This window comes from Bombina bombina, chromosome 5 (assembly GCF_027579735.1).
Source record: "Bombina bombina isolate aBomBom1 chromosome 5, aBomBom1.pri, whole genome shotgun sequence".
NCBI classification, from domain to species: domain Eukaryota; kingdom Metazoa; phylum Chordata; class Amphibia; order Anura; family Bombinatoridae; genus Bombina; species Bombina bombina.
Window position 1 is genome coordinate 146,536,258 of NC_069503.1, and position 15,251 is coordinate 146,551,508.

A 15,251-nucleotide genomic window follows, 5' to 3' on the forward strand; every position below is an offset into this window, starting at 1 on the left:
TACACATAGGAACACACAGTCACATGCATACACATAGGAACACACAGTCACATGCATACACATAGGAACACACAGTCACATGCATACACAGAGCAACACACAGTCACATAAATACACATAGGAACACACAGTCACATGCATACACATAGGAACACACAGTCACATGCATGCACATAGAAACACACAGTCACATACATACACATAGGAACACACAGTCACATACATACACATAGGAACACACAGTCACATACATACACATAGGAACACACAGTCACATGCATACACAGAGGAACACACAGTCACATACATACACATAGGAACACACAGTCACATACATACACATAGGAACACACAGTCACATACATACACATAGGAACACACAGTCACATACATACACATATGAACACACAGTCACATACATACACATAGGAACACACAGTCACATGCATACACATAGGAACACACAGTCACATGCATACACATAGGAACACACAGTCACATACATACACATAGGAACACACAGTCACATGCATACACATAGGAACACACAGTCACATACATACACATAGGAACACACAGTCACATACATACACATAGGAACACACAGTCACATACATACACATAGGAACACACAGTCACATACATACACATAGGAACACACAGTCACATACATACACATAGGAACACACAGTCACATGCATACACATAGGAACACACAGTCACATGCATACACATAGGAACACACAGTCACATGCATACACATAGGAACACACAGTCACATGCATACACATAGGAACACACAGTCACATACATACACATAGGAACACACAGTCACATACATACACATAGGAACACACAGTTACATACATACACATAGGAACACACAGTCACATACATACACATAGGAACACACAGTCACATATATACACATAGGAACACACAGTCACATGCATACACATAGGAACACACAGTCACATACATACACATAGGAACACACAGTCAGATGCATACACATAGGAACACACAGTCACATGCATACACAAATATACACACATGCGTACATACACATGCATAGGCACACTCAAACACACTCATGCATACTCTCACACACATGCATAGGCACACTCAGACACACACACACATGCATAGACACTCATACATGCTCACACACAAATGCAGACATACATACACAAAGGAACACACAGCCACATACATACACAAATATACAGACATGCATACACACATGCATAGGCACACTCAAACAGACACACACATGCATACTCACACACATGCATAGACACTCATACATGCACACACACAAATGCAGACATATACATACACAAAGGACCACACAGCTACATACATACACAAACATACACACATATTGATAGGCACACTCACACAGACACACACATATATTCTTTCACACACATGCATAGACACTCACACCTGCTCACACACATAAACACACACCTGTAAACAGACACACACAATCATACACTCATATGCATATGCATACCAGCTGGAAACATCTTTACCACAGATAGGGATTACATCCCCTCCATGCTTCCAACATACCTGACATGTTTGAGGTTAAACAAGGTGAGCACATTTAAATCTCACGTTTAGTTTTTGATTGCCTAGTACTGACATACTGCACCATAATTTGGTTTTGTTTTTGTTTTTCTCCATTCTATGTGCGCTGAACTCTGAAACTCAACTCCATATATATATCTCTGATGAAGCGCATGTGAGCATGCGGGAAACGCGTCAGATCCAGCCCTGCACACTGTGACTGTGTCTTTCACTTGCCTGTTCATTAAACTAACCACTTTGGAAATAGAGTCTGCAGTTCCTCGTCTTTCTTTCTTCTAATACTATATATATATATATATATATATATATACACATATACATATATAGGCACAGTCACACATGCATACACACACTCATGCTCTCACACACACACACTAATAAACATTTACTCATATACATACTCAAACACACAAAAACAAGATTGTTTCCCACTTGTGCCATCTGAGATGATGTGACACGCTCCCTCTGTGTCTTAACACTCTGCTTTTTGTGCGTGTTCTTTGTCTAACAGGCTCTGTTACAACACATGACCTTTAAAGTCGTCAATCCCCGGCCTTAATCTTATAACCATTATAAGTTAAAATAATAACATAAATAAAAGAGTTACACACAGCTTTGGTATAAAATTTGGCCGCAGCCATTTTATTAACATCACAATTTAAATATTGAGTAATAAATATTTTCAAACATTTTCAAACATTTTTTCACAGAACATACCTGATGTTCATAAATAACATTACTGACAAATAAAACATAAACCACAGCGGTGCTAGTTCCCAAACCCACAAAAACAAGATGGCCGTTATTCAACATCTGGACTCAGCTATATCCCTGTTGAGTCCGTCCAAGTACACCTAAACTTTAATAGGGAACCCCTTGCCCCTATAAAACCAGTTGTCCACTCACCCCATGGAGAAGCAACTACTTAAAATCCTCCAAATCACTTGGCCATATTGCGTACCATATTTGTCTGGGAACTAGCACCCCCGTCTTGCTGCGACGAACACGAACAAGGAAGGAAAACAAAGATTAGGGAGGGAGGGAGGGAGCACTTTCTAGAAAGGTTTGATAATTATTCTGATGACAGATTCTCCCGCTCTTTCTTTAAATGCGTAACAGCGCGTGCTAAGCCCGCCCCCCTACAGAAAGTAACCAATCACACCCAAGGCCTAATTCCTCCAACGGTCAAGTCCCCTTCCCGTTACTTCAAACTCCCAGGGGTTCCCTGACCTTTAAAGTCGTCAATCCCCGGCCTTAATCTTATAACCATTATAAGTTAAAATAATAACATAAATAAAAGAGTTACACACAGCTTTGGTATAAAATTTGGCCGCAGCCATTTTATTAACATCACAATTTAAATATTGAGTAATAAATATTTTCAAACATTTTCAAACATTTTTTCACAGAACATACCTGATGTTCATAAATAACATTACTGACAAATAAAACATAAACCACAGCGGTGCTAGTTCCCAAACCCACAAAAACAAGATGGCCGTTATTCAACAACTGGACTCAGCTATATCCCTGTTGAGTCCGTCCAAGTACACCTAAACTTTAATAGGGAACCCCTTGCCCCTATAAAACCAGTTGTCCACTCACCCCATGGAGAGGCAACTACTTAAAATCCTCCAAATCACTTGGCCATATTGCGTACCATATTTGTCTGGGAACTAGCACCCCCGCCACCGACTGGACTGACCGAACAGCCCAGTCCCACCAAACCCAATATTTTTCCCAAAGCTTCTTTTATATCGAAAATAAATAGCTGCAGCCCAAATTGGTTAAAATGAACACCATCTTTTAAATAAAATTCCTCAGCCCCATCTACTTCGAAATCTGGGTGGAAAACTACACCTCCCCCCAACCTCTTAACAAAAGAGCTAATTATTTTGTTAATTTTCTTACGACTCTTTTCTAGCCTATCATAATCCCTCGCTGATCTCCAAACCAACCTAGGAGTAATCTGTGACCAAATTATTTTGATTTCAGGATAAAGTTCCTTTATGTTGCCCAGATCTCTTTTGATTCTTCTAACTAGCTCCTTTTGAGGAATCATACCTAAATCATTTCCCCCCAAATGCACTATCAAAACCTGAGGACGAGGAAACATTCTGCCAAAATCTAGAAACAACGGAAAAAAGAGTTCCCAGCACATCCCCCTAATCCCAAACCATTTGACCTCCCATTGATCCACAGGACACCCAAGCTGAAGGCCGCCCATTTTCTTACTGGCCTCAGCATTGGCCCAGTATATAAACGAATGCCCCATCACCCATACGACCTTTACACCTAAAATAAGAGAAAAAGGAGTGTTCAGGATGATTACAACTCAAACATTCCAAAACATACATTCTATTCAAGGGTTTTTTTTTTTTTTTGTTTTTTTTTTATATCCTTAAATCAGGCCTAACATAAGATTTATAACGACTTGAACCCCATCTACCAATCTTTTTAACTATATCCTCTCTGAGACCTAACATAGCGGCTTCAGTAGCAGCTCCAATCCGGAAAGAATGAGATCCAAACTCTAAAGGATTAAGACCCAATAAAACAATTGAACCTCTTAAAATGGCTCTAAATTGATATTGTGATAAAAAAGAACCGTCTGAATGAACCAACAAAGGGCCATCCTGCAAAGGCCGTATGGACCCATAAAGCATCATTACCTGACATGGACATATTTCACCACCACTAGGGAATAGCACTATGTTCTTGCCTTTCCCATATATGTCCGTTTTACTACTTCTCAGTAATATTTCTACTCTGTTATCATTCCATATTACATCTTCTTTTTGTAAACCGCCTGAAACTTTTTTGCTAGGGCTTACCAATTCCGAAACTCTAAATGCCCCAAAAAAGGCCAATACAAAGGCCGTTCTAAATAATTTTAATTCAAATCTTGATGCACAAATCTCTGCTAATACCACCCAAATTTTTTGAAGTAAAGAAAATGTAATAGGTCTTCTCTTATCTCTAACCTTTGTCTTTTTCTTCAAGCCTTTAAGAACCTGACGGACCCAAAAAACCTTTGTAACATCAGACAAACCTAATAAGCGAAATCTAAAAGCAAGGGCCGCCAATCTTCTTTCCATATTAGATGGTGACAAACCCACATTTCCCCAATGCCACATCCATTCCAATAAGCAACCCGTGACATCATCATACCCTTCTTTAATTTCAGATTGACATAACCACATTTCCCATTCCTTCCAAACTGATACATAGGATGTCCAAGTACCTGGAGCCAAAGATTTTTTAATTAATTCAGCCAATCCTCCGTCCCAAGCTTCCAAAGTTGGACGGGAAACGTCGCTCCAACTACGTCCGCCTGAGGCGCCAACTCTCGAAAGCGAGACCACTGTGAACGAGATAAAGAATCTGCTATCAAATTAAGCTTACCAGGGATATGTTTTGCCCTGACGAAAACATTCATACTTAAACATTTCAGGACTAGCACTCTTAATAAACGCAAAACTGGTAATGATGATGCAGATAAAGAATTAATAGCAGAAACAACACCCATATTATCTGTATGAAACAATGTGGATTTATTCATCAAATCCACTTCCCACACAAACAGAGCCACCAGAATAGGAAATAGCTCAAGGAAAACTAGGTTCTTGGTTAAACCTAAATTGACCCACTCTTGAGGCCACACTTCAGCACACCAATGCCCTTGAAAATAAGCCCCGAAACCAACACCCCCAGCTGCATCAGTTATCAAATCCAAATCAACATTAGAGACCCTAGCTTCCATGAATATTGCAACACCATTAAAAATTTTAAGGAATTCCAACCAAACTTTCAAATCATCCTTGTGACCTTTTTTAATCCTTACAAAATGATGAGGCTTACTAACACCAGACGTAGCCAATGACATTCTTCTAGAAAAAACTCTACCAATAGGAATGATTCTGCAAGCAAAATTCAACTTTCCAAGTAAAGATTGCATTTTTCTCAAAGTCACCTTACGGACCGCCAAATATTGCTGAATCATTTCTGACAAATCCACAATCTTTTCCAGAGGTAGCCTACATTCCATACTTTCAGAATCTATTGTAATACCCAGAAATTTAAGGGCCGTAACTGGACCCTCAGATTTTTCCATTGCAATAGGAACCCCAAAATCAGATGCCATTGAATAAAAACAATCCCTTAATTTCAAACAAACGTCCGAATCATGGGGACCAACAAAAAGAAAATCATCCAGATAATGAACTACTGACGAAAATCCAGACCTGAATTTAACAACCCATTCCAAAAAGGAACTAAAGCATTCAAAAAGAGAACAAGAAATAGAACAACCCATCGGGAGACATAAGTCAATGTAGAGAAAACCCTCAAAACAACAACCCAACAAATAATGTGAAGAAGGATGAACTGGAAGTAACCGGAAAGCCGCCTCAATATCTACTTTAGCCATTAAAGCGAATTGCCCAGCCTCTCTAACCAACTTAACCGCCATGTCAAATGATGTATAAGACACAGACGATAATTCATCCGGAATATCATCATTAACAGATCCACCTTTTGGAAATGATAAGTGGTGAATTAAACGAAATTTACCAGGCTCTTTCTTAGGAACCACTCCTAAAGGAGAAATACGCAAATGGGGGATAGGAGATATTTTAAAAGGACCTGCCATTCGACCCAAAGAAACCTCCTTCTCAAGCTTACTCCTAACAACTTCAGGCCATTCCCTAGCAGACTTAAGGTTACCCCTGTAATGAACAACGCCTCCTGAAGATGGAATTCTGAAACCAAACTCAAAACCATGTAGCAACAACAAGGCCTTATCACCACAACCTTTCTGTTTAGCGTAAAGTACGAGCCACAGCTCCATCCTGCTTAGCCTCACCGGAGTTAATCCCTTTTTCAGGGAGCTCCTGGGTTCCTCCCAATTTGTTCTTTTTGAAACACTTACTGGAAGGGTGGGATCCACCACACCCAGAGCATTCGTGTCTGAATTTACATGATGCTCCCCATTTACAGAACTTTTCATTGAAAGCAAAACAGAAACCTTTTTTGGCTGTTGCCGACGAACCGTTTTGAAGAGATCCGCCGGCACTCCCTCGAAAGGGCTGCGAAGACCTTAACGGAGTCATCACTTTTAGCCATAGACCCATATCACGATCATCCCATTTCATCTCAGGCTTAACCGACAAACGTTGTCTAAATTGTTCATCATAATACCACCAAGCCATACCACCATATGTTCTCTGAGCAGCTGCAATTTCATCTAAATAACAAAAGAGGGCCGCTCCTTGATCAGGGAACTTAACAGAAAATACACTAGCATAAATAACAAAAGCCTGGAACCAGTTAGTAAATGTTTTTGGTAATTTTCTGTAACGTCTTTTCCTTTCCTCCTCTTCCTTCTTGGCCGAATCCTTTTTTGAGTCTTCAGGTATCTCAAAAGACTGATCAAGAGGAAGGAGGGAAAATAATTCAATAAAATCTCTCTTGTATATCTTTTCTCTTAACTCTACCGTCAAATGCATGCCCAAAGGCCCAATAGAATACAAACAAGACCTGGCCAAAGCCGTGTCAGCAATCTTCAGCTCAGGACCCCCAGCCGTTTTATTATCAACATTAGCCCCCTTTTGCTGAGATACACCGACCATTTGAGATTGAGGTACTGACCCTACATCCTTTATTCCCTCACCACCAATCCCTAATACCCTATTTTGGTTAGCCAATTCTGTGGGAACCCATGAATTGGCGACTCCCCCCGTGACTTTTGCTCCTTCTAATTTGGCTAACAAGTCCCTTAAACCTGCTACAACAGTTATAGATAAAGGATCAGCATGCACACTAACTGTATCAACCCCCACATTCAGATTCACAACACCAGATCCCTTATTACCTGTACTCGGGTCCTGAGTCACTGCAGACTGAACCCTTTGAGATGCAGCCGTAACCTTCTCTGTATTCTGGAAACCAGTAGCCCTGGGATCCGTGTTAGTCATTAATTGCTGCCCTTTTTCCGTCTGTAAAAAAGAAACATGTGACAAACCCCCAGAAGGTGCCCAAATTCCAATGCCCCTACTAGCTGTAGACATACCCAACCTACTATCCACTGAAACACCCTTACCCTTCTTAGCTGATGGGACCTCAAACCCTTCTCCCTTTAAATCCCCATACCTCTTGCGTTGTCTACCTCTACCTTGTATTCTCCCAATCCCAGACCTGTTTGGACGTTGAACAGAGTTAACCGAGCTATGAAATGTATTATTAATACTCTGACCCATCATGCCCTGAAGACCAAAATTAAAATTGTTGGCCGTACTCACCCTTGTTTCTTCTCCCTTTGCATTAAACCGTTCCACCCCTGGAACGCCGTCCTCAATATCCAGCCTGATATTTTCCGTCCAAGATTCCTGAAGGCCATAAGCCTCCCCACTTAGGCCGTCATTTCCCACCATTAAAAAACCCTGGGAATTCTCAGGCCGTGACCCAGTTTCATTCCCATCTAAAAGAAAAACATCATTAGTGACAGGTAAATTTTTAATTACTTCAACATTCCTATCCCTCAAATTTCTTAACTCGCCCTTTAAAGCTGGATCACCCGTGACCCTGACTGACGTATTAAACTGGCTAATAGTGTTAACTACATTGGGAGAAGGAGGAATAAAATCCTCCTCAGAAGAATCTAAATATAAATCTAATTCTACCACACCGTTATCAACCTCGGTATCATGCTGACTATCGCTGGCTTCAGGCCTTTCCACCCTCTCGTCTAACATCTGATAAGCCTGATCTTCCATATTATTGCAAGGTCTTAAAATCTGAGCCGACTTAGAAACATTATGTAACTGTTCTGAAACTGCCTGAGGTATTTCAATCGGCCCTGATACAATCAAACCCTCACCTTTCTTTTTCATTAAGGCGCTACCTAAACTACATATACTCGCTTGTTCATTACCCCCACATGGAAAAATAGGCCTCGGCGGGCCGTCACTTTTACTAGCTTGCTTTTTTCCTCTAATTACTACTTTCTGGCCTAAATTGGCCGTCTTACCCTTAGGCAAAGAATCACCCTTCATTACAGGCTCAGTAAATTGTTCCGTAATGGAACAAGTGCTCCCGGACTGCATCACATTATCAGCAAACTCCGCTCCGGACTGCCGACTTCCGGAGCTAGAACTTGACTTCTTCCTCACAGACGCCTTTAACCCCGGACTGGGGCTGGATTTTCTCTGACCGCTATTACCCCCTTCAGAATCCGGATCAGAACGAACTGGAGGCCTCGAACGCCTCGATGTTTTCGGAGCCACCTCCACGATATCCACTCTGGGTTCGACAACCGGGCTAAGCAATGGACGTAATTTTTCTTCGAGCCAGGTAGGGCCCATTTTTGCAGCTTCCAACTTAAGTTGGTCAAAAATCGCATCAAAATGCGCCATCGCAGAATTACTAACTGACAAGCACAGCACTTTCTAGAAAGGTTTGATAATTATTCTGATGACAGATTCTCCCGCTCTTTCTTTAAATGCGTAACAGCGCGTGCTAAGCCCGCCCCCCTACAGAAAGTAACCAATCACACCCAAGGCCTAATTCCTCCAACGGTCAAGTCCCCTTCCCGTTACTTCGAACTCCCAGGGGTTCCCGTATATGTGTATGCTATAATTAGTGAATGCTATAATTTATTGAAATCATGAATAAAATGGGTTTCATGTCCCTTTAAAGCTTCTTGCAAAAAAACAAATATACAAAAATCAAACAAACAAAAGAAATGATTCAGCCAGTTAAAAATTATGAGCTAAATTACAAGTGGCGTGCTAATTTATTGTGTTTCTTTAAACAGGCAAATTCCACAAGCTCTCGGTTTTTAGGAGTTCAATTTTACGGGTGTGGGGTGTTAAAAGTGCTTTCACTTTGCAGTCTATGAGGAAGTTTGTGTTCTCTGTAAGTATATATGTATATGCTTATATACAAACATATGTATGTGTTAATATGTGTATGGAAACATATAAACACAAATAAGCACATAAATATATTTGTATATATATTCATATACAAATATATTTAAATTTGTTGCACATACCTGCACTATTTGCCTTCTTCGCTGTGCTTGTTTCTCATGCTGTTTCTCAAGGCACGAGAACGAGGCTCCTATTGGAGCCAATGGAAGCACGATCTCGTGAGCACAAAGCTTCTGTACAATGCAAACGCAAGCTTGTATTCGCATTGCACCTAACGTGTAATAACATTGCGCACTTGCGTATGGGAGTTATTGCTAAGTGGAGAGAAAATATTGCTTTTGCGAAAGCGATATTTTGCCCTCTACTTGTAATCTAGCCCTAGATTGCTCAAAAACAACACAGGCCCAATGATCTGGTCTGCTGCTATTAGGTGTCCATTCTATGACAAAGGACACTTTAATAAAGGTACCCAGAGTTCCTAGGGGGCAAGATGGTTAAAATCCAAAACATTTACATCATTTGTATTATATGGTGGTGTGGAATGATAATTTATTATGTATATTAATTTCCATGTGGGCATAAAACACATATAAATGTCAAGAAATAGAGTAAAGTTGTAGATTTTAAATAACAATACTCCTAGTGGTGGCTACTTTATTGCATGATTTATCTCTCAAATAATTTAGTGATCCGACTTTCGTCTCAGTCAGTTTTAATCTTTCTAGCAATATAAGCAGCACTCTTTGGCTGACATGTACTAAGCGTTAACTTGCTATCCGCATGTATTTTTGAATCTGCTGAATCAAGCATGCAAACGATCAAAACCAAGCATGTTTGTGTGCTGCTCAAAGGAGGGAGATGAGGGAGGAAATGCCAGATGTCTATTAGGTAAGGAAAAAATTAAAATAAATAAACTATTTAAGAACTACTTGGTTTGTTTTATAAATTTAATTATTGAACCGGTGTCAAAATTATACAAATAGAATTTGTCAATTAACCCCTTAACCCAATCCGACGTATATATACGTTGTACAGTACTTTGGCTATCATACCACACCACGTATATATACACCATCGCTTCAGGATGCCCCAGCACTCTTGGCTGTTAAGTTACATCAGAGATCTGGAGCTCCTGAAGCTTCAGGTATCTGCCGCATATGGAGCCAGAGTGCAATCGGTGCTCCGCCTCCATATGAAGGCAGATGCCTGATCGTTACAGACAGTGACACTGTGTGCTACAGAAAATGGGATCTGGGGGTGTGGGAACCCCCTAACTAAAGATTACGGGTGGGGGGACACTACGCTACAGAAATATGGTATAAATAAATAAAATAAAAATAGAGCAGTTTATAGGTACTGGCAGACAGCTGCCAGTAGCTAAGATGGCATCTAAAAGTTAGAGGGGGGAGGTTTAGAGAGCTGTTTGGGGGGGATCAGAGCGGTTGGGGATAAGGGGGGATCCTACACTGCAGAAAAAATAATAATAATTAAAGTGCCATAAAACATGTTGAGATCTGTGCATATCCTAAAAAGGCTAATTAAGTAAAAATTGTTTTCATAAAATTTTATTTAAAAATTGCTGGCAAGTATTTTAAAATAATTTTCAATTTAAAAAAAAATGACTTACATAACTGTGCTCTCTGGAGAAGACTGAGCCACCCCTTGTATTTCCACTGAGTTCACAGCAGCTTATTTGCTTCCAGGCATGCTCCAGCAGATAATTACTATTAAAGTCTTGTATTCTACCAAATCAATGGGGGATATATATACAGCCATAGAAGGAAGTGTGTGGGGGGAGTTAGAGCTGTACAATTCAGACACTTAAAAGAAAGTGTTAATGACGAAGCACTGCAGTATAAATGTGCAGGTAAAGTAGTTTAAGTACTGTTAGGTGTTATCCCCAGAGGGGGGGGGGGGGAGTGTCAGGTCAGGCCGAAGCCTCTGGGCCGCTGTACCACCTGAAGCAGATGTAGATTATCTGATAAGGATCCCTTAGAATGACTCAGACCACGCAGCAATATGATCTAAAGCCAATCATGTTTATTGAATTATATTATATAAAAAAAAGCCATATATTTTCATACTAGCAGACTGTCTGATGAGGGTTACCAGTTGGGGTGGGGAGGGAAGATAGCTGTTTGGGAGGGATCAGGCAGGGATCAGGGTGTGGGGTGTGTTAAATGTATTGATACCTATATTCCTCTTGCCATTGGCTCAACTTTAACAAAGTGTCCATATACTTGTATTATTATATGTAATTTTCAGGCATTTTCTAAATAAACATTATTAAAGTAATTATTATTATTATTATTATTATTATTGTTCATTTATTACAAAGAAGTGTGTTTCTAGATTGTTTTTTTCGGTGAACTCCCTTATGCCTTAACAATGTCTAATGATTTTCCTTTAACAGCAACATATACACAATATATTATGTTAACAATTAATTTACAATGTGTTGGTTTAAAATATATATTTTTTTTAATTATGATTTGTATCACATTTTGAAAGGTAATGATGGCTATTTTATCTAGATATTGGCTAATCACACCAATCAATAACCCAAGAATAAAAGATTAAATAAAATATAACAATGCCCTCAAACGTACACATGGGGGCCCATTTAGCAAGTTCCGAACGGAGCTTGTGGGCCCGTGTTTCTGGCGAGTCTTCAGACTCGCCAGAAACACCAGTTATGAAGCAGCGGTCTAAAGACCGCTTCTCCATAACCCTGTCCGTCTGCTCTGATGAGACGGACAGGAATCGCTGGAAATCAACCCGATTGAGTACAATCGGGTTGATTGACACCTCCCTGCTGGCGATTGGCCGCGAGTCAGCAGGGGGCAGCGTTGCAACAGCAGCTCTTGTGAGCTGCTGGTGCAATGTTAAATGCAGAGAGCATATAGCTCTCCGCATTCAGCAAGGTCTTGCGGACCTAATCCGCACTGTCGGATCAGGTCCACAAGACCTTTAATAAATAGGCCCCAAAGCATCATTGAAAGAAAGGTAGCTTTTATTATCCTTGTTTGGAAGAATTAACTGTAGATGATGATAACTTACCATAAGAAGTGTGTCCAGAGGTTGCGTCTAGAGGAGCCATAGCAGCAAGATCACATCTTTTTGCCAATTATTATGAAGGATAACATGTAATACTATGTAGGTTAATATTAATAAATAAAACCTTTAGTGCTAGATTACAAGTGGAGCGCTTATTTATTGCGCAAATTCGCCCGTTTGTGGACATGCAATAAGTAACCCGCCAATACAAGTGGCTAGTTATTGCTACCGCAAGCTTACAGTAGCAATTAGCTCTCAAAAAATTGACCAGAGGTCAGACTTCGGGTTAATTTTTAAAATGTCCCCCAATTGACCCCAATATACAGTGTGTAGTGCTTTTTTTAAAAATAAAAAATTGTTGCATTTTGTATTGAAAAATAAATAAATAACTGCAGTAGGCAGTTTTTGGGGGCTAAAGTTAGCTGCTGTTAGAAAAAATGGCACTAAAAAGTGCCTTTATATTGTGGTCTATGGGAACTGTGTGTTCCCTGTAAATATACATTATATTTATATGCTTATATACATAGATATGTATGTGTTAATGTGTATATACACATATTAACACATAAATATATAAATATATATATAATCATACATATATACTTACATTTACTATCCATTGCTGCACAACTTACCCCTTTTGCTGAGTTAGTTCTCATACCGTGTCTCACGCCATGGAAATGAGTCTTCCATTGGAGCCTATCGAAGCACGATCTCATGAGAGCAATGCTTCCGTGCAATGCGAATGATTGCGTCTCACTTGTAATACCAGCGCACATTAGCGTAAGCGCTCAACTTGCAATCTAGCCCTTAACAAATTAATGTTTAACAAATTATTGTTTTTTTATGATTATGGGGTAGATTTAATAAGCAGCGCATGCTGCTTTCTACCCCATAGTTTCCGGCTCGTAAGACCACTGTTCCTTAACTTCTCCACCACCTTTTAGGTGGCGGAGTGCAATCATCCCGATCAGATATGATCGGGATGATTGACACCTCGTTCTAGCATCCGATTGGCCGTGAATGTAAAGGGGGTGGCATTGCACAAGCATTTAACAAGAAATTCACATTTAGCGATGTTGGACAGACATGATTCGCTATAGCGAATCATGTCTGCCCGACATACAGTATGATAAATTGACCCCTATGGGGCTGAATTATCATTGTGCGAGCGGACATGATCCAATATTGCATCTTTAGACCGCTGCTTCATAACTTGTGTTTCCGGGGAGCCTGAAGGCTCGCCAGAAATACGGGGCATCAAGCTCCATACGGAGCGTGATAAATATGCCGCTATGTGTTTAATGTCTACCTATGATTCTCACTATGCCATTATAAAATGATTATTACAAATTTATATTTGTTTTTAACAGAAACATAAAAGGGAGAAATAGATAAACAAAAAGTGTAAACTATTTAAATACATTTGAAGAAATAATAGAAACTAAATCAATTATGTTCCAAAAACAAAATTAATGGTAACAAGACAGCCTTTATTTTTTACAGCTATAGATACAGTTATTTTAAAAGTGAAGTATTTACATTTCTATACTGCTAAACACAAGTGGCCAAATTGTATAACGACATGTATGTTCCTAAACAAGAAAAGTTCTGAGACTGCAACTTTTTTTAGCTTACATGTGCAATGTCATTTTATTTGTAACATTTTAATACAAAATATGAGATTGTCTCCTTTCTAGTATGCAACTTTGAAGTTATCAGAATTTTGTGTTACAGATGTTTTGAAGGTGATCACATTAAAGACCGCAAATGATTACGGTTATTTTTTAAATACTACTTTTATTGCAATGAACATACTAAAAATGTACATAACTGCTATCGTTCTCAAATTGCCAAACTTTGTAACTTTCACATAAAAAAAAACTTATTTGTTACATAAATTCTAAATTCTAAATTTTTGACAAATAACCATTGGAAAATTAATTAATACCTGCGACAGGACCATTTACAGAAGATAGCATTTCTTGGAAAACAGGAAGGATATGGAGAGTTAAGAGTTAATTTTAGATATGTCCCAAAACATGTGGGGGAATGAGGGGTGTAGTTCAAGAGGAGAGGGACAAAATAATTTGTGATATGCTTAGGAGAATGTTCTGCATCTCAAAAATAAAAAAGGACAAGTTGTCAATGTTTGAGATGCTATCTTGACCTCAACATTAGTGACCAAATATTATAGACTCATAAGGGGTCTTCTAAGGGCAATAACTGATAACAACTATTTACAATTCTCTAACTAACCTATTGTGACATGTTATTCCTAATACTAATTACATTCAATTTTAACCTATTTACACTATTTACACTGAATACAAGACTACTATCGTAGTACAAACATAACATATGAAACTTTATTTTACATTTTATGTAACCCAAAAAAATAATTTCATGATTCAGATAGAGCATGTGATTTTAAGCAACTTTCCAGTTGACTTATATTATCAATTTTGTTTCATTATTTTGGTATCCTTTGTTAAAGGAGCAGCTATGCACTACTGGGAACTAGGTTAACACATCCGGTGAACCAATGAAAAGAGGCAATTATGGGCAGCCACCAATAAGCAGCTAGCTCCCAGTATTGCATTGCTGCTCTTGAGCCTAACTAGGAAGATTTTTAAACAAAGGATACCAAGGGATCAAGTCAACTGG